A 20,149-nucleotide genomic window follows, 5' to 3' on the forward strand; every position below is an offset into this window, starting at 1 on the left:
GAACTCCCGTTTGAAAGCTCTCTGTGCCTCCCCGTAAACATACTCTCCAATGCTGCTCATTTGGCCAGCAGGAAGCACAGTCCTCCTGCCTCTGGGATGGGGCTTTCTGTGGTTTCAGTTACAGTCATCTGTGCACAGTACCAACCCTGTGTAAAGACTTCAGTCAGGAAGTTTCTGAATTTCAGGGACAGAGATACAGACAAATAGATAGGGCTCCAATCTGCTGTTTCTCTCCCCAAATGTCTGCAACAATCAGGAGTGGGGGAGGCCAAAGCAAGGAGCTGGGGACTCCATCCAGGTCTCCCATGCGGGTGATAGGAAAACGGTCACTTGAGGCCTGGCTCCCAGGGTGCACATTAGCAGGAAGGAGAAATTGGGAGCAGAGCCAGGACTTGAGCATAGGCCCTCTGATATGAGGCATGGGCATATTAACCACTAGGCCAAATGCCTTCTCCTAGTAAGATATTTTGAGGGAGAGGTGGGAGGGATGACGAGAGAGAGAGAACATATCTTTTTTTTTTTTTTTTTTAGATTTATTTATTTGAAAGAGTTGCACAGAGAGAAGAGAGGCAGAAAGAGAGAGGTCGGTCTTCTATCTGCTGGTTTACTCCCCAAACTGGATGCAATGGCCGGAGCTGCGCTGATCTGAAGCCAGGAGCCAGAAGCCTCCTCAGGGTCCTCCACGTGGGTGCAGAGGCCCAAGGAATTGCGCTGTCGTCTGCTTTCCCAGGTCATAGCAGAGAGCTGGGTCATAAGTGGAGCAGCCGGGATTTGAACCAGCGCCCATGTGGGATACTGTCACTGCAGGTGGCAGCTTTACCCACTATGCCACAGCACCGGCTCTGAGAGAACATATCTACGAGACTTTCATTAGAGTAAACGTAGTAATTGTTCAATTTTATTCTTAGTTATTGTTGTGAATCTCTGCCTAATTTGTGAACTGAACTTTATTTGTTGGTAGATGCAAGTTTGTGTAGTAAAACATAGTTTATCTAGAGTTCAGTATTCTCCCTGGTGTCAGGCATCCACTGGGGGTCTTGCAAAGTCTCTCCCACTCTAGTTTGAGATGACTTGATCTTCTTAGAGTTAATCTCCATTCTTAAAGCCTTATCCCTTTATTTAATTAGCATTATAAAAGTGTAGTTGATTAAAGACTTGGCACACAATGTACCAGCAAAGTCTCTGCCCTGCAGGAGCTTCCTTACATAGCATTGCGTACATGCAAAGCCACCATCTTCAGCATGGCCCATACTAAGGGGAGATACCATAGTCCCCTAGAGTTCTGAAGGCAGCCCTGTCAGAGAGGGAGTTGCCTCATTCTGTGTGCCTTTTTTGGGGCACAGCTGGTGTGACGGGAAGGTGAGGAGGGGGAGGGCTTGTGTCTTATGTGTCAGGACATTCTGTTACAGTGCAGTCTGTCCATCCCTGGAATGCACTTGATTTTTCTAACTTGTTCTGTGGGATATAGCAGTGGATTTTACCTGAGGAAAAGATTGAGTGTTGTTGCTGTTGCTTTTAAGTGATTTCTGGCTTTTTTTTTTTTATTAATTTTTATTTCTTTGAAAGAGAAAGAGAGAGAGAGAGAGAGAGAGAGGTGGATCTTCCACCTGCTGGTTGACTCCCCAGATGCCCACAACAACCAGGGCTGTGTCACACTAAAGCTGAGTCAGGAACTTCATCCACATCTCTTCATGTGGGTGGAAGAAACCCAACTACTAGAGCCATCACCTGCTACCTCCCAAGATATTAATTTGCAAGAAGCTGGAATCAAGATTGGAGCCAAGACTCACACCCAGGCACTCCAGTATTAAATGGGAGCATCTCGAGTGGTGTCTTAACCACTGCACCAAAAGCCCATCTTAATTGTTGTTGTTAAATATGGCTTGAAAATGTGAGGTTAAACAGGGGTCATACACAGATTTCTTTGTTGAAGGTCTTGTAGGTGCTGAGTGTGCAACTGAACCCCCAGATTGCAGTGGTCTACAGAATATCCTAAATATTATTCATCCTTGGATCCCTGTTTTAGAGGTTTCCCTCATTCTCTCAGGAATGAGCTGGAGAGACAGAGTAACAGGGTCTGCCACCACCTCAGTATGGTGGCATCTGCTGGGAAGGCTTGGTGGCTGCTGTATGTGGGATGTAGCCAGGGGTGGGCTTTGGGGTCCTTGTCAGAGTCCACTATATGCTTCAGTGGAACATAGAGATAGACCAAGACAGCTTTTATGGCATCAGATGTAGCAAACTGTTGGAAGGAGACCCCAGAGCCATTGTGATGTTTGTGTCTTGTCCCTTAGTGACCTGGACCCTTGGCAGGGGTAGAGGCCCCTCTATTTGAGTTTGTGGAGCCATCTCTGGTACAGAAGCAGAGGCAGGACATGGTGCCAATCTGCTCTTGAGAAAGCCTGCCCTCCCTTCCTTAAGGGTTGTCAGGAGGCTCCACGTGGAGTCTTGTTAGGGTCGCTGCCTGTTTCAGACACTTGCAGTGATGGCCTGCTGCAGATCTGGATGGACTGACAGTCCTGGGAAGCGGCTCATGGACCAGGGGTTGCTTGCCCATTTCTCTAGTTGTTGAGTCTCCCTAGCTGAGTTGAGCTACTGCCACAGTGTGGATTTGGGTTGGGTTTTTCCCTCACAAGTTCATGTGCTGGAAGCTTGGTCCCTGGTGTGGCAATGCTGGTACCCTTAAGAGGAGGGACCTGGTATAAGGGGACCAGATCACAGGGACACCACCCTGGGATGGGATTAATGCTGGTCTCTTGGAGTGTATCAGTTCACTTGAGTGCAGCTCATTATCAAGGCCACTCCACACCCTGACCCCTTCTGAGTGTGACTGGTTCCATTTCTGTTTCTCTTCCCTGTGGTGTTGTACCAAGGGGTCCTCGCCAGGATGATGGTATTGTGCTGTTTGGGATTACTTGCTACCACAGTTGTGAGCCAAATACACCTGTTTTCTTAAATACTCAGCCTTGAGCATTTTATTGAAGCTACAGAAAATAGCCGCTGTTGGCCCTAGCTCTCAGAAGGGCCCTGTGCTCCTCTTCTGAGTCTGGGTCTCTTCAACAGGATCCAGCCTGGGTGGCCCTCGTCCATGGGCCATATTCCCCTGACTTCTGTCTGGGGGTAATTTTCTGGAGAAATAAATGTCTCCTGAAAGGCAGCAGACAGTTTGTGCTTGTGAGGCGAGCATAGCCCTTGGGGTGACTCCTCTGTCCCCTTTCTGCCTGCCTTCCCATAGAGCTGAGCTGGTGCTGGCTACCAGGGGAGACGTTGCTGGTGGGAGGCCCAAGGAGACCCGGCTGTTTCCACTCACTCAGCCAGGCTGGGCCTCGAGGCTGTCATTTGTGTAGCCTACCTGCCTGGCCAGTGTCCAGGATGCAGGTTCTTAGTGTTTCCACATGTGTGTAGCTTGCCTGTGCTGGGCCACTTGACATGTTTTCTCACAGTCAACACCTCTGCAAGCGACAACAGAGAGGAGGGTTCTGAGTTAAAGCAGAAAGGTCTTAAAAAGAATGTGTCTGAGTGGAGCCTTTGAGATGGGGCTCACAGCTTAGTGGCCTCTTTTTAGCACAAAGCATTCAGGACTCAACACCACAGCGCCTGGTAGCCTGGTTGAAGGGCACCCCGTCTCAGCGTCCGTGGAAGTGCAATGGTCATGATGCTCAGCACAAGGTTGTCTGAGGGGAAGCCTTGTTTGCAAGGAGAGTTCAGAGAAGGGAAGGTGGGAAGCGTGAGTTGCTGAGACGTGTAGGCTGGATAATCAGTTCCTCCTTGATGTTCAAGTCCTTGCAGAAATATCTCCTGTTCTCCAGTGCCTTTCTGGGTCTTCCCAGCCAGGAGTTTTATCGATGTTGCATGTTGTTGTCCTGGTGGCTGCAACATCGGGCCTGTGTCGAGTGCACACCTTCTAGTTTCTTGTTCCTATGACTTTGTCCTCTGTGCGTTTGTCAGTCCTTTGAAGGCAGAGCCTCATGTTTGCCACTTTGTTTCCCTGGAGCATACATTACATGCTCAGTAAAGATTTATTGATGTGAATCAAAGTTTTTTTTTTCTTCTTTTTTCTGTTTCTGGGAAAAAACATTGCTTTCTTGAGTAAATTTAAAAGTTATTTGCTTAACTGGAGAAATAAAAGTCTTAATCGAAAAGCTTAGTTTTGAGTTTGCATTCAAGATGAACACTGGGAGGTGTGCAAGGGCTCTTTAGAAAGTTTGGGGAAGATGGAGTGAAAAGATAAGTTTATTTTGGTGCCAGAATTTTTGAGATGTATGCATATGAGGCAGTCTTTAGAAAGCTTGTAGAAAATGCATGGGGTGGGGGGGGCTGGTGCTGTGGTGCAGCGGGTTAATGCCCTGGCCTGAAGCGCTGGCGTTCCATATGGGCGCTGGTTCTAGTCCCAGCTGCTCCTCAGCTCTAGAGAAAGCCATGCATGGATTTCAAAATTTTTTGTGGCACCAAAATAAACTTCTTTTAATTCCTTAATTCCGTGTTCTAAGAACTTTCTGGAATAACCTCATAAACATAAATACACACATATCCTGCCCCTCAGCGCAAGCCCTTGGTGAGAAGGGTGTAGCTATTCGCCGAGTGAGTTCCTGTGACGGAGCGTCTGGGAAGTGGGAGTTGAGAAATGCTGCATTGTTGAATACATTGTGAGCTGTTCTGGTTTTAATTTGGTTTACCTACTCTTGGTCTGAGAGACCTGGAACCCTGCCCTGGACTCTGGGTTCTGTGTGAACTGGCTGCAAGGCGAGGAATGCTCCAAGTAGCTTTGGAATGAGGGCTTCAGAGACTGTGCTTGTGCGAGGGAGTGGCCTGGACTCTGTTCTCGCAGATGTTGCCTGCCCCTGACTGGTGGATGACAGCCCTGCATTGGAACAACCGTCCCACAGCTAAGAAGAATGTTTGCTTTTCACATGCAGCTTGTGAATCCTGAAACAGAACCAGCCCCTCTTCTGGAGGCCACTCCTTAGCTGTGCACACGACCTAGAGAGTGGAATAAAGCACTGTGCTGTGGCCTCCCCTTCCCCAGGGAAATACTGCAGGGCATCCCTTTGTGTCTTGGGCATCCCCCAAGACACCGCAGTCGGATAAGGGCTCCTGCCTTTCCATCCCCTTCATCCTGTCCCTGTTGCATTCCTTATTCTGCTTTACCGATCTTTTATTCTTAGTGAATAATACATCTTAAAAGAGTATTTGTTTCCCTCCCTTTAATTTAGATATTTATCACATTTTAGAACTTTCGCATAATGCATTACGAAAATTGGCTTTAGTAGGAGTGGTGAATTGATAATGTGACAAGCATATACATTACTGTCAAGTTTAAAAGCATCCAGAAAACAAAAAAACTTGAAAGAAGCCCTAAAACACACCCCCAAGCCCTAATGATTCCCGTGCCTACTACCACTCGGAACCCAACTAATAAGAACTTCAGTTCTTCAGCCCCTTTCTTCCTTCTTGTTGTTAGAGTTTGGCATAACCTTGGATTTTTGATGCTTTTTATTTCACCCTTCACCCCGGTGACATTTAAGATGCATGCTGCACAAAATTCGGTTCCTGGCTAACCAGCTCCATAACCCTTGTTAAGCTTTTTCCAATCTGCAAAGGCAATAGCTCTGAAATGCAGAAGTGGATTGCATTAAATCCTCAGCTGGCAATTTTGTGTGGGATTGGGTATTGAAATGCAGCAAAGCAAATAATGAAGGCATATGTTTACCTATAATTCTTTTCACCTTGGGAGAAGGATTAAATAGGAACAGTTTGGTTGTTGTCAAATTCTTAACAGTTGCTTTCAAGCATGAAACAGTCCCCGGGCTCTCGGAGGATTTACTTAGCAGTTTGAATAGAGAGGTCTTTACTGCTAATGGAACCAGGATGGCAGGCTTAAGCAACGGGGTGCTTTATAGCCTCTTTAGCCACTTGAGAAGATGTAACATCAAATCGCTGAAACCGTCCCGGTCTGCCCCGGTGTTTGGGAAGTTGTGCAAAGATTGGTGAATAAATAATTCAGAGTTGTACGCATGTCTGGATGCCGAGCATGGTGAGAGTGCCTAAGAGCTGGATGCACGGAAGGTTTCCTTCTGGGGAAAGCTCTGGAGGCTGACTTGAGCACGGCCCCAGGGAGCGTTTATAGATGATGACATTTTCTAAGAAAGAAAGAACTTTCGCTGGGGATTGACTGAGCTTTGTAAAGACACATTTCACCGGGGACTGCAGTCCTGGAAAAGTGTGATTCATTAAACAAAGAGTATTTTATTTTCAGTGCAGATGGTTGGCAGTTGCTGTGCACACAGGCGTGTGTGTGTGTGTGTGTTTAAAATACAGGACGGTAATGATTATTTAGGGTCTTAAGTAAGTACTAAAGCTTTGGACTATTGAATGGCTAAGCTTTTGGGCAACGTTTGTTAGAAACAGAAGGGACATACAGTCACAGTTTGTCTCATGACAGCCACCTGAGCTGCATCACTCGTTTCCTATTTTGGATCCTAGTAAAACAGTTTTTTGAGTGTGTTCTCTGATACACAGGTTAGAAGGCAGGTTTTATTGACTTGTTGCATGTATGGATACTCATACTCTGATTCTCCCTGTGGACTTAAATGAGCACTGTGCTTTCCTATGCATTATCATGTAGGTGTCATCCTGTGACTTGCTTTGGCCAAATGTTGTGTGTAGGACAATAGAAATAAAAAATACTTATTTTTATGCAAGTGCTTTTTGAAATCCATGCATTTTTCTCCCCAGTATGACTTTTCCACTAATTTTTTGAAGACCCCTTGTCCTTGTCACCTCTGGACTGAGCATTCAGAGCCAGTGTGTGTTTCCCACACTTAAGGAAAGAACCCTCACCTCTGCTGGTAGGCAGTGGGCTTGGAGTGTGACAAGATATTTTGTCATGATGACTGTGACTGTGGCTTGACTCAGACTGCCTTGACTGATAGAATCCACAGGTGCTAGATTCTTCTGGAAGGAGGTCTGTTGGCATTTCCTTCCCGTGGACCGAGAAGAGAACTTCTGGTGATGAGAGGAGGGCTAAGCAAGGCACAGACCAGCCCTGGCTGCTGCAAGCCCAGCTCTTCTGGTCTTTGGCACCTCTCTTCAGTTTGTTCATTTGTTTGTCTCTTTCTTCTGTCTTTTCCTCTCCACTTCCTTCCTCCTCCCTTCCTCTCTCTCACAGTTGCTCTAAGATCCTTCCTTTTCTTCCTTCTACCAACTAAGCCTGTTTTGATCCTCAGATGGTTTCTTGGCAGGAATTCTCAGTTCTGCATTAACCCTGAATGGAAGGTGACTTCTGTCCTTTAGGTACATGGCTCTTGGTGGCTGGAGCCCTGGGCCCCCTCGTCTCTGCCACAGATGAGGAAAACTCTTGTGTCCTAAAGTTGATGACAGGGGTCTCTGCTGTTGCCCAGCAGGGAAGGTTCATAGACTTTCCTGGAACCAGAGCTGCTGCTGGTGGTAGGGTCGTGTTTGAGACCTGTTTTCCTTAGGAACATCCCAGTGCTATATAGAATCTGCCTCTTACAAATGTTCTCCACTTTTCACACAAGTCTGGGAGATGGGTGATAGAATGTGCGCTCTGTGCATGGGGAAGGCAGACCCAGAGAAGTTGAGGAGATGTGCTTAAATCATCCTCAGGGCTGTTGCATGGCTGAACCAGCCTCGGGGCTCCCCTTCCTCCAGTGTGGATGCTTGTCTGTACTGCAGCCACAAATGACTTTGGAGTGTAATTCAGTAGCATAGTTAAAGGGGCAGAAATATTTGAAACTAGAGTAGCCTGGTTCAAGTAGATAATCACTTGATTAAAATAGCAGCCAAAACATATATAGTACTTATTATATTCTATACAGTTGTGTGTGCTTTATTAATGCACTTAATCTTCATAAAACTATGAGTAGATATTTAGATAGGGCAGTAGAGGCACAGAGAGATTAAGAAACTTGCCCAAGAGCACACAACTAATAATTGGTGAATTGGGATTTGAACCCAGCCCCTGGGATTCTTGCTCCAAAGGATTTGAGACTGTTAAATGAGGACAAGAAGAGTATTGCTTTTGTACAAAGGACTTTTAAAAACAGTATTAGGTTCACAGCACAACTTGAAGGAAGGTCCAGGGATTTCCCATTCACTCCTTTGCCTCTGCATACAGCCTGTCCCGTGATCAACACCCAGACTGCATAGTTTGCATACAGGCTTTCGCTTGGTGCTGTCTGGAACGACATGTATGGAGCATGACGGGATCCCACAGTGTTGCTGCCCTAAACATCTACTGTGCTCCACCTCTCCATCTCCCCTCGTCCTCCCCTGCCAAATCTCTGGCAGCCACTCATCGTTTTACTGTCTCTCCAATTTTGCCTTTCCCAGAATGCCATTTAGTTAGAATTATACAGTGGGCAGCCTTTTCCAATTGGCTTCTGTCGCTGAGTGATATGCTTTTTTTTAATTTTTTTTGCGGCTTAGTAGCTCATTTCTTTTTAGCTTTAAAGAATACATCACTGGGTGTACCACTGTTCATCCATGCTCCTGCTACAGGACATCTTGTTTGCTTCCAAGTCTTGGGAGATAGGAATAAAGCTGCTACAACAACAGTGGGCAGTTTTTTTGTGTAGACATAAGTTTCCAGCTCCTTTGGGTACATACCCAGTGCTGGCATTCCTGGATCATAGTGTAAGAGGATATTTGGTTTCCTAAGAAACATCAAAACTGCCATCCAAAGTGGCTGCACCATTCTGCGTTCCCACCAGCAGTGAGCGAGAGTTCCTGTTGATGCACGTCCTTATCAGTGTCCTGGGTTTTGGTCATTTAGTAGGTAAATGAATTTTTATAAATAAGACCTGGCTTGCCTTTTCAGCAGTATGGTCCTGAAATACATGCTGTGGGCATGTATCAGTGCCTTATCTTTCAAATTTCTAGCCACCCACTTTGCCCTCCTCTACACCTACCTCACCATCACAGTTCACCGTTCACAAGAGGGCTCAGGCCTCTCCCGTGTTGCTATGAGACAGGGATTGATACTGGGCTCCCCCATTGATCAATTTTGTCCTTACAAAAAGTGCTGTTAACACACTGTTTTCTATTTTCTACAAAATTGAAAAAGGAAAGGGAAAGACAACCTCATGAACTATCCTGAGACTTCAGTCCCTTAGATTTGCTGATCATGGAGAGAGGTGCTGTCACATGGAACCTGAAGGGGCACAAATGCCAACGGGGGCAGGCTTGGGTGCCGCACCTGCTGTGGGCTGCACTGTGGAAGGCCTTGGTAGAGTGGGCAGGGAGAGGCAAGCCCCAGGGCAGGCCAGTGGTGCAGTGGCTGGAGTGAGGGAGGGGTCAGGCAGGTAGGGACAGGAGAAGAAAGCCCCTGTCCACACCAGCTTCAGCACGAGGAACAGGACCACGAGGCTGCTGTGTGAAGCTAGACTTTGTTTCTCAATTAGAGAGGGTCACCCTGGCTCTGTGTGTGTGTGTGTGTGTGTGTGTCTGTGTGCCTGTGTTGAGAGAGAGAGAATAAAAAAATGGGGCTGTTAAAACGAGCCAGACTTGGGCCAAGTTCTCCTCTGAAACCATGATTCCTCCAAGTTTTTTTTTTTTTTTTTCCCAGCCATAAGAGGAAAAAAATCATTTTCTAAAACTTTCCATTTCTGATTTTTCTGTGATTCTGGGCAGTGAAACTTGTGTAAAGCATTTTCTTTGTTTTTAATGATACCTTTTCTATTTGTAAATCCTCAGTATGTTAAACTTGTTTATTTTAATGCTGTTGGATTTTTTGGAAATTCTCATTTGTCTATTTATTTTTGTTGGCATGAGGTAACTTCAGTTGGGGCAGTATTTTACAATTTAGTAACTTAAAATGATTTTTCCTTCGATATAAATCTTATTTTTATTTGAAAAGTGTGTATTTGTTCTTTTTTGCAATCACTGTTTTTAATCCTTTTTCTAAGAATCCTGGATCATCATTGTAGGAAAGACTAGAAAATAGCAGATAATATAAAAGACAAATAAAACAATCCAATTCCTCAAAGAGGTACTGTTAACGATTTGTTATATTTTCCAGCTTTCCATGCACGTGTATATGCATTATACATGTGTACTTACTTGTGTGCTTAATAATGGATGTACTATACATGCCGTTTTGATAGCCTGCCTTGTTCAGTGATCAAAATCATCATCGTTTTTTCCATGCTGGGAAATCATGTTGGAAAATATGATTTTAATAGCTGTGAATGACTTTCCTACTATTCCACAATCTAAATATTCTTACTTCTTGCCTTGCTGGGCATTTAGTTTTCTAGCAGTCTTTTGTTGCTACTGATGCTACACTGAGCTCCTTTGCCTTTATGTTTTCATGACATTTACCAGTTTAGGTGAGAGATGATTAAGGCTTAGTATCTTCATCTGTTTCTTGGGCTGCTATAGCACTAAATAACTCAAAGTGGATAATTTACTAACAGTGAGAGTTCATTCAGGTCACTGTTCTGGGGATACAGGTCCAAGATTGAGGGGACACGTTGGGTAAGCCCCTTCTTGCTGTGTTACCACATGGTGGAAGTTGTCACATGGAGAGAGGCAGACTACATGCACACGCATGTGGGAGTGATTGGGTCAGACTTGCTTTTGCAGCAATCCCAGTCTCTTGATGATGAACCCACTCGTGCAGTAACGACGTTAATCCACTGGTGAGGGCAGAGACCTCATGACTTCAGCATTTCTTAAAGGTTCCACCTTCCAGCATTGTTGCACTGGGAATTAAGTTTCCAATTTGGGAATTGAGGGAACACATTTGAAAGATAGCACCTAGAATCGTAAAAGTAACTACTACTGACAGGTTCTTCCCACGTGGCAGAGACACTTTGCTAACCCTTGGAACAGCCGTGTTGGGTAGGTGGCCTTGTGCCCCTCTCAGGAAGCTGCCGGGTGAGGCCATGGAGGTGCAGCGTGAACAGAGGACTGGCAGGTCCCTGCCCCAGCTCTTCACTGCCCCTCGCATCTGGCTCAGGCACGCGTGGACAGCGCCGTGAGAGCAAATTAGGACAATTGGACATCGTACGGGAAAAAGCTGTACTATCTGAACGAGACCTGCCAGTACTGGTAACCCTGCCACCAGATCAGCCAAATGTGAAGTGGGAAGTGTACAGCTCCCTTCTTCTTCACACTCTGCCATCCTAAATTTTAAAAGTGAAGTTTTCAGAAGTGAAACGAATTACCAAAAGTGACATAACCACTTATGTATGGCTGTGAGGGAGACCCACAACTGCCAGTAATTGGTCTTCTGAGGTCTTTGTTCTGTGCTAGACCCTGCAGGCTTGCTGGAGATCGAAGATGCCAGGTCCTCCTACTCTGTTCTTTTTTATTATTTTATTTTTTAAAGATTTTATTTATTTATTTGAGAGGTAGAGTTACAGACAGTGAGAGGGAAAGACAGAGAGAAGGGTCTTCCTTCCGTTGGTTCACTCTCCAAATGGCTGCTATGACTGGCGCTGTGCTAATCCGAAGCCAGGAGCCAGGTGCTTGTTCCTGGTCTCCCATGCAGGGGCCCAAGCACTTGGGCCATCTTCTGTTGCTTTCCCAGGCCATAGCAAAGAGCTGGATTGGAAGAGGAGCAGCCGGGACTAGAACCGGCGCCCATAGGGGATGCCAGCACCGCAGGCAGAGGATTAACCTACTGCGCTATGGCGCCAGCCTCTCCTACTCTGTTCTTAATGAAGTCAGATGGCATCTTTAAAGGCCCCTCTACTCCAAATTATCTGGTGGTTAGGGCACTTCCCATTGAACTGCAAGTATGGCAGGACTGTGGACTGGCCACATTTGAAGCCTTGCTCTGCCTTTTCCTAGCCAGGTAGCCTGTGCAAGTTACTTCACTTGTGCATGCCTCAGTTTCCCCTCCTGCATGGGGTTGTTGTGAGGGCCACGGGGGTGAGTGCGTACCACGCCCGAGGCAGCGTGTGTATGAGGAGCCAGGTGCACGGTTCCTTTTCCATGTCCCTCCATTAGCTATGATTTTCAGGGACCTTGACCAAATCATCTTTAGCTTCGAACAAAACTTGCAGAAACTCCGCAAGAGCATGAAATGCACCTGTAGTTGTCAGTGAGAGTGTATATTTGGGGAGAGTATTAAGATAAAAGCTTTTGTGCAAGAAAGGCTTTTAGAAGGCTAAGAAAACTCCAAGTTCAAAGGTCTTTTTAAGCAGGCACTACAATGTCGTCTCGAATATGTTTCCTTTGTTTCGTGATATGAATGTATTTAAAACAGAGCAAAACAATCTTGCTACCTTATCAATAAGTCAGAGGTTTCCAGATTTCCTGACCTGGTTTCTCTTACTAGTGATTTCCCAACTCTTATCACATTGAATGTAAATAGATGTTTTTAAAAGCCTGCTTTCCCACACTTTGATAGCTTGCTATTTTTGGCTGAAAAAGTGACGGAATATGACCTAATCCTTGCCCTACCATGAAATTATATTGCAAGGTATAAGAAGAGAAAACAATGTTTTTATTATAATCCCTCTATGCCTTCTCTAATGAAAAAGTAGGGAGTTTGCAGGCGATTTGGGAATCCTCCAGGTGAACTTAATTCTGTCTCTGCTGGTCACCAGTCACTGGCAAACTCTGCAGTCATAGGAGTGATACTGGTCCAGGTGTGACCTTGGTGGTGGGGAGCCCAGGCCTGACACCCGGCATTTTAGCTAGCCTGCAGCCACCTCTGAGCTGCCTCTCTCTGCAGTGTGACCCGGGGAGAATCCCCCAGCTGTGAGGATTGAGTGCACTAACACTTGGGAAAGCATCTAAGGTAAGCCTGTTGTGATGGCGGCATCTTTGCCTCTGACAGTGATGCTAGTGGAGAAAGGGAAGAGTGTAGACGGAGCCGAGGAATGTCTTGTCCCCAAGCCGGGACTGCAGTCTGGCTTTTAGAGGAGATCCTTTCCTTACACTGTCCGTTCAGACAGTAGAACTTGGGAAATGCCACCCTGAGACAGGCACTAGACCTTGGCAGGGGCGGTGGTCCTCACCCGCATTTCAAAGGGCTCACCCATCTTTGCCTTTCCGAGTTTAGGCAGAGAGATAAATTTCCATTTCACAGTCTCACACCTGCAGCCCTAAAAACTGCTGTCATGGACTTGCTGTATGAATCCACATGTCAGCCTGGAAGGCAAGGACTGGAAGAACGGGCAAGGAGAATGGAAGTGCTGGTGTGGTCCCTTCCCTCCTCCCAGTAATACAGGGGTGCCATGACGTAGGAGGCCAGGCCAGTGGCGAGACCGGTACGTGTCCCACCCTGGTGCTCCGGGGTCTCAGCCTGACCCGTGTTCACACTCTGGGTGGTGTGGGCTCTAGGCTGTGAGATTTCTGGCATGCTTTCAGGCTGTATTCAGTCATGTCCCCCCAGCTGGGGAGCTCCTTAGGCTCCACACACCATGTCCGGTGCAGGTGGCTGAGTGTCCCTCCTTCACGATGGGGGACTTCCAGGTCTCCTTCCTCTTCTCGAGGTTCTGGGATGACTCACAGAAGCATGGGCGGGATTAGGATGGTGTCTGGGAGCTGCTGTTTCCGCTCACCTTGTGACCCTGCTTACTTGCAGATGGCTGCTCTTGTATCTCTCTGGGTGGGACACTTTCCCTTTTCAGTGTGTGGCCACTGAACATGACAGTCCTTTGGGCCTCGAATGTTGGCCTTTCCCTTTGCAGGGCCTTGTGAAGCCCAGAAGCTGGACAGAGAAGCAGTCCACTCTTCACCAGCATAGGGCATGGTCTGAAACTGTGCGCCCTGGGACCCTTCTAATGAGTTCTGTCTTCCTGGAGCTCTGGCCCTTTCCAGTGGCCACTGGTATTTTGGGTGAAGGGGCTCATCCTAATGTTTCAAGGGCTGGGTTGAAAGGGAATCTCCCACAATGCCCAGCAACTACAGGTGAGGCTCAGTTCACTCTTGCAAATATTTAGGAAGCATTTTTGCAAGCCTTGTGCAAGATCCTATGGAAATATGGAGATGAGACCCATGCTCACCTTAAAGGTTTCAGATGGGGAGTTTCTGTGGTTCTAAATTTAGGTTCTAAGTTTAACCAATTTGCTCAGAGGGCCTCTAAAAGGAGCAGCAAGGGGGTGGGCATTTGGCCTAGTGGTTAAGACACCCATATCCCATGTTGGAGTACCTGGGGTCAACTCCCAGCTCTGGGTCCTGATTGAAGCTTCCTGCTAATGTAGACCCTGGGTGGCACAAGTCATTGCTCAAGTAATTGGGTCACTGCCACCCACAGGAGATACTTGCTTTGAGTCTGTGGCTCCCAGCCTTGGCCTGACATAGCCTGGCCATTGCGGGCATTTGGGAAGTGAACTTGTTGAATGGGAACTCTCTCTCTCTCTCTGCCTCTTAAATAAATAAATAAATTCTTACAAAAGCAGCAAGGAAACAACATGGGTTAGTTAGGGAGCAGCTTGTTATTTGTGGGCTGCCACAGGGCTTGGGTCCTTTTTCTCCAAATGAGAGAGCCTGTGCAGGTGGACATCCTGGTAACTGCACTCTACTCGTACTTCTGTTTGAAAATAGAAAGCTGCATTATTTTTTCTAATGCAGCTTGAAGAATTTCCAAGAGGCCACATGACCAATATACTAAACAATGTATTCTTGTTCACATTCCCTGAATCACCACTAGTTTCTGTATACCAACCAGTTTGGATTTTTTTTTTTTTATTTCTTATTTTTTGACAGGCAGAGTGGACAGTGAGAGAGAGAGACAGAGAGAAAGGTCTTCTTTTGCCGTTGGTTCACCCTCCAATGGCTGCCGCGGCTGGTGTGCTGCAGCCGGCGCAGCGTGCTGTTCCGATGGCAGGAGCCAGGTACTTCTCCTGGTCTCCCATGGGGTGCAGGGCCCAAGGACTTGGGCCATCCTCCACTGCACTCCCTGGCCACAGCAGAGAGCTGGCCTGGAAGAGGGGCAACCGGCACAGAATCTGGTGCCCCGACCGGGACTAGAACCTGGTGTGCCGGCGCCGCAAGGCAGAGGATTAGCCTAGTGAGCCGCGGCACCAGCCCAGTTTGGATTTTTAAAAGCATCTGAAGCATTCACTGTTTGTCACTTTAATATCAAAGCATTAAAATAATTCAGAAACAAAAATGGTAAGTCGTTTAGTGATTCTACTTAAATTAATGTAACTAATGTGTTTCTGTTATTCCCCAGTGTACTATTGTTGCACAGTAGTTATTATCTTTGAAATGAGGGCTTAAAAAGATAATATAACTTTCTGAAAATTGCAGTTATGGTACAGAAACTTGATTCTAAATCATACATGTCTTACGCTACTTCATTTAAAAGAGATAGTTAAATCACTGTACAACTGACAGAATTATTAGTCGGAATTTTACAAATCACTTAAATTATGTGCTTTAGGGTGGGCATTTGGTACAGTGATTAAGATGCTACTTGGGATGCCTGTGCCTTAAGTCAGAGTAGCTGGGTTTGAGTCCTGGCTCTGCCCCTGATCCTAGCTTCCTGTTAATGTGCATCCCTGGAGGCAGCAGATGATGGTTCAGGTACTTGGGTCTTTGCCATCTATATGGGAGATGTGGGTTAAGATCCTGGCTCTTGGCTCTGGCCTGGCCCAGCCCTAGCTGTTGTGGGCATTTGGGGAGTGAATTTGTGGATGGAAGATATCTCTGTCTCCCTCTGTCTGTCTCTGTCTCTCTGCCTTTCATATAAAAATAAGTAAATAAATAAAAATTTAAAAGGAAATGTGTGGGGCCGCTGCTGTGGTGTAGTGGGTAAAGCTGCTACCTGTGATGCTGGCATCCCATATTGATGCTGACTCAGCTCCCGGCTGCTCCACTTCAGATCCAGCTCCCTGCTGATATGCCTAGGAAAGCAGTGGTAGATAGCACAGGGCTTGGACCCCTGCCACCCACATGGGAGACCTACATGAAACTCCTGATTCCTGGCTTCAGCCCAGCCCAGCTCTGGCCATTGCAGCTATTTGTCGAGTGAACCAGTGGATGGAAGATATTCTCTCTCTCTCTCTCTCTCTCTCTCTCTCTCTAACTTGGTCTTTAAATTAAAAAAGTGGGGGGGGGGGGATGTGCTCTAATTTAAACTTACAGAGAAACTAAACTCAAATTCACGTCTATCTTCTGTCTTTATTGTTTAATACCTTCAAAATTCTAAAAGTTCTTTAATTCCAGACATGTCCATGAGTTTTTACAGTCATTCAGTGGGTGATTGAGTGCCCATTATGTGTCAGGTGATGTTCTAAACAGTAGCAGTGCTGGACAGACTGCAGACAGAGCCCTGGCCGCAGGAGTTCACCTTCTGTTGGTGTACACATCTAGCACAGGCTCTGGGCTAGGCACTTCCCATGCACAAGCTCCTGGAATCCTTGCATCTTCCCGGAGAGCAGGGCACTGTTACCTTAGTTTAAGAGATGAGGAAGCTGAGGCTTGGTGAGGCCAGGTTTCCCAGTCATCTCTCTCTCCTCTGATGCTGGCTTCAGTGAGGAAGTTTTATGGAACCACTGAAATCTGGCCTTAGGAATTCCACTTAAAAATGGCGTAGATGTGTGGAAGCAGCCTGGGAGGAAAGCCATTGAGACGGTGGGGTTGTCCATCACACCTTGTGAGGGCGACTGCACAGAATTATTGACCTGGGATCAATGGGTGGAAGGTTGGAGAGGCGGTTGCCGGTCAATATAAGGAAGAGCTGTCTAACCTGTCTGTGGGAGGAATGGATTGCCTCATTAGATGCTGAGTTGTAGCCAGAGATCATGTGCTTATGGATGGGGATTCAAGTGATAGATGGATGGTTGTTCGTGTCAAGTATCCAGACCTGTTGTCAGAATGACCCAGCCACATGTCGAGAGGATGTGTTCTGATTCATTTGGCTTAGGGTGGGATCTGCACATCTGAATTTTTGTTTTATATTTATTCATTTTTGAATTTTTATTTATTTTTATTTTACTTCAAAGACAGAGATAGAAGGAGGGGGAGAGAGAGAGACTCTTTCATCTGCCAGTTCATTCCTCAAATGCCTGCAACAGCAGGGACTGGATCAGGCTGAAGCCAGCTGATCCCAGAACTCAATCCACTTGTCCCATATGGGTGGCAGGGACTCAAGCATTTGAGCCATCATTGCTGCCTCCTAAAGTGTGCATTAGCAAGAAGCCAGATCAGAAGCAGAGGAGCTGGGACTCAAATAAGACTCTCTTATGTGGGATGTGGGTGTGCCCAGAAGTGACTTTAGTGCTGCACCACAATATCTGCCCCTACATCTGAATTTTCATTCAAGTTGATTGATGTCCCATTGGCTGCCTAAGGGACATAGCAGAGATCACAGAGGTGTTAAAGCCCTTTTTTGAAGCGCATGTATGGAATGTTTTAGAAAGTGAAAAATCCACTTTTGGTTTTATTCAAGAGAAAATGAGAAGAATTTTTATTAGAAAAACACTGGAAATGCAAGTGTGAGCCAATCATGGGAGATTCTGCTGAGCCGTACTGAGGATTTTAACTGCAGTTGACAACCATTTTAGCCAGAAACAACAAGGTCGTATGTGCATATGTGCACATGTGTGTGTGTGCGTGCACATGTGTGTGTGTCCATACACACACACAAATGCATATGATACTTGATAAGATCATTTGGGCTGTAAAGAGAACAAATGAAAAATTTCAAAGTTATTTTGTATTTATTTGAGAGAACAGAAAGAAAAGAGAGAGAGAGAGAGAGAGAGAGAGAGATCTTCCATCTGCTGGTTCACTTCCCAAATGTCTGCAACAGCCAGGGCTTTCCAGAGTCAGGAACTGGAAACTCATTTGTGGTCTCCCTCATGGGGGTCAGGAACCCATCACTTGAGTCATCACTGCTGTCTCCAAGAGTGTGCATTAGCAGGAAGCTGGAGTCAGGAGCTGGAGCTGGGGTATTGAACTTGGGCACTTTGGTGTGGGACATGGGCATCTTATCCACTAGGCTGAAAAGCCCACTCCAAGAGAACGGATTTAGAACTGTGGGTGGAGAAGGGGCAGCAGTGGGTGGCAATCGACTTAAGAGGGTACTGATGTATTCCAGGTGACAGCCAACTGCATCCAGGCTGCCTGAGTGCTAGAGGGATCTGCGGGAAGAATCGGGGGTGGAGGTGACACCATTGGCTTCTCAAGGGGCCCTGAGCAGAGCAGGTCTGTGGCAGCATGGAGTCCAAGGTGCTGGTGACAGCCTTTCTGAGCCAATGGGCAGATTGAGCCAGGTGTCCGGAGCCTGGAAGTAGAGGTCAGGAAGGGGAAGGCAGGGGTGGACAGCACTGTCTAGGAAGAGGATGTGGGGCTGAGCGAACACTCTCCACCTGGCAGGCCTGGCAGAGGAGGCTGGAAGCCAGCACAGTGGGTGTCCCAGAAACCCTGGGAGTAGGGTTTTTTTCACAGATGGTAAAGTTCTCAGCGGGGGAAGCCAGGTGTGACCGCAGGGGAGGAGTCCCTGTGTTCAGGTGCAGTGAATGGGGCATGAGGCCCAGCGAACTTGAGACCCGGTAACCTGCTAGTGAGAGCGTGGTGGAGGGGGACAGAGGAAGCGGAGGCCACCCAGCGGGTGCTGCGAGGGAGGGTCTTCAACAGTTTTTAAAGATTGAATAGACAAGGGCCTGCACTGCAGCATGGGCTAAGCCTCTGCCTGAAGCACCGGCATCCCATATGGACTCCGGTTCGTATCCCAGCTGCTGCTCTTCTGATCCGGCTCTCTGCTATGGCCTGGGAAAGCAGTAGAGGATGGTTCAAGTTCTTGGGCCCCTGCACCCATGTGGGAGACCTGGAAGAAGCTCCTGGCTCCTGGTTTTGGATTGGCCATTTTAGGAATGAACCAGTGGATGGAAGACCTTTCTCTCTCTCTCTCTCTGTAACTCTGCCTCTCAAATAAATAAATAATTTTTTTAAAAAAAAGATGGAATATGCTTGCAGCCTATTCGCTGCTTTCTTTTAGAATTTTGAGAGGGAATTACAGCGAGGAAAATGCGCAGCGATGGTCTTCAAGGATCCTCTCTGTTGTTTGCAGATGCTTTCTCTCCTGAGCTCTGGGATGAGGGGTTTCCATGGTCAGAGTGCCTTACACAAGCCGTCCCTTGAGCAACAACTGTGTTCAAACTTTGTGTTTCTCTCCTGGAGAGAAGATGAACACCCCTGCCACTGATACCACGTTCTGCCTCCCTGTTATCTAGGAAGGGATGGTTCCAGCTATGCGTGGCCACACTTGGAGGAGCGCTGGTTTGCATTTGGGTTGCCCGGGTCACCTGGCTTGCTGGCCCCTGTGAACATGAGAGCCCGTGCTTGGGACATGATTTTTCCCCTTAATTGACTTTCACATTAAATTCTGGGACTTCCCTCCGGGAACATTTTCCCTCATGCCAATTGGCTTTTCTGTTCTACAAATCTATGTCCTGTTTTATTTAAAACAAATGTGAGTCTTTAATTAAGAAGGTTTTAAAGTCATGAGATTACTTTGTAATCTTGAATTCAATCCTTGGGAATTTTAACCAAATCACCCAAGATCTTTAAGCTCAAAGTGTCCTTTCAGCTTGAAATTGAAAGTGAATCCCACTGAGAAAATATAACCCAGCCTCATCAAAACCTGTGTTCTTTTCTTTCTCTGTTTTTACCCCTCCTTTCTTAAAGAATCAATAAACTTGATATCCAACAGCAGTGATTCTTGGTGTTAGAACCCGTGATAAGAGATTTCTTCCCATTAACTTTGCTGAGACAATGCATTTGTATTCAGAGTGCCGGGGAGTTCAGCCTGCCTTTTTAATTTCACAATACACCAGGAGATTAATTGGGAGATGGTCCTGAGGATTAGGGAGTCTAGTTTGGGAGTTAGATACTGGTCTAGAGACATAGAACGGATTCCCAGGTAGATGAAATGTTTTCCTGGGCGCTGCTCTCTTGCCTTGAGTCTGGGATATTTGTTTCAGTTATTCCAACACTGCATATCTGTCAGGGGTAACAGGTAGTAATGCTAGCTACAGATGTTACTAAATTTGATTGTCAATGTAGCTTGTGATGATTGTATTCATTCAAGTTAAGCAAAATCTCTAGGTGCAAATGATGAAAATTGAAATGGCAGTTTACAGTGAGAACTGTGATACAATATTCTCTGCTGGGCACGTGGTGCCCAAACCGGAGCACTCTGAACTGGAGGCTAAATTAGAGG

The 20,149-nt window shown here is 46.6% G+C and overlaps 1 protein-coding gene across 11 annotated transcripts in view; it reads left to right on the plus strand.

Annotated features, from left to right (window-relative positions):
• The window catches only part of PTPRM (protein tyrosine phosphatase receptor type M), an 884,286-nt gene that overhangs the window by 53,221 nt on the left and 810,916 nt on the right, over positions 1 to 20,149 (plus strand). The window contains exon 2 of one of the 11 annotated variants that reach the window (XM_089305324.1): positions 532 to 730. The exons of the other annotated variants lie outside the window; for them this stretch is intronic. The gene's annotated coding sequence lies outside the window, so the exon portion shown is untranslated. The remainder of the gene's footprint in view (positions 1 to 531; positions 731 to 20,149) is intronic. 11 annotated transcript variants of the gene reach the window in all.

Source organism: Oryctolagus cuniculus, chromosome 10 (assembly GCF_051225735.1).
Source record: "Oryctolagus cuniculus isolate XC-2025 breed Fujian yellow rabbit chromosome 10, ASM5122573v1, whole genome shotgun sequence".
In the NCBI taxonomy this organism is placed as follows: Eukaryota; Metazoa; Chordata; class Mammalia; order Lagomorpha; family Leporidae; genus Oryctolagus; species Oryctolagus cuniculus.